This window comes from Eulemur rufifrons, chromosome 29 (genome assembly GCF_041146395.1).
Source record: "Eulemur rufifrons isolate Redbay chromosome 29, OSU_ERuf_1, whole genome shotgun sequence".
NCBI classification, from domain to species: Eukaryota; Metazoa; Chordata; class Mammalia; order Primates; family Lemuridae; genus Eulemur; species Eulemur rufifrons.
Genome location: NC_091011.1, coordinates 44403124 through 44403786, shown reverse-complemented (window position 1 = coordinate 44403786; position 663 = coordinate 44403124). Strand labels below are relative to the sequence as shown.

Below are 663 nucleotides of genomic sequence, written 5' to 3'. Positions count from 1 at the left end.
GAGAGATGGTGACTTGAAGCAGTAGTCTGGATAAAGTAGGCTGCTCTCAAATCTGTTATCGGCATTGGTCATGTGACTTCCTATATGTTAGAATGATTTTGATGGGCAATTTAATTAAGCTGCTATTTGTTTTGTAAGTACAAAATAATCTCTAAGTTTTACCCTCTGCTGCTCGGTTAAATTGGTCAATAATTGATTTTTAGCAGAATAATACAGATAGCATTCTCAATTTGGTATATTTCTTTATTGACACTTACTTTGTTTTCTCAGATTATTCCACCGAGTTTAGATCTAGTATTTATTTTTACAGCTTTGGGACAAGACTGAAATAGCTTCAATGGAAAAATTATAACTCTCTCTTTAGCTTAAAATTTAATTTATTTAAAAATATTTTTTAGGGGGAGTTCTTCCAGTGAAAATGAGAAAACCTACTAGACAAATTCTAAAAGAGCTGTAACACTAACATTTTAATTTTTTTGTGAAATATTAAAGCAATGCTTTTAAGTTTCATTCTTAAATTACCTTTTTTTTTTTTTTTTGGTAACCTTCAGCCTTGGGGCTAAGTCATGAGGTTTATCAGCCCAAGGAAAGAAAGTGTGGGAGCACCTTAGGACAAATTGGTCATTGGTCAAGTCTCAATGCTAACTTTCAGAAAGAAAACAG

General features: G+C 32.1%; 1 non-coding gene across 1 annotated transcript; it reads right to left on the bottom strand.

Annotated features, from left to right (window-relative positions):
* Window positions 1-399: 399 nt before the first annotated feature.
* Window positions 400-462, bottom strand: LOC138377712 (U7 small nuclear RNA). The gene has a single exon (XR_011231868.1). It is a non-coding gene; the product is annotated as a U7 small nuclear RNA (small nuclear RNA).
* Between the last annotated feature and the right edge of the window lie 201 nt (window positions 463-663).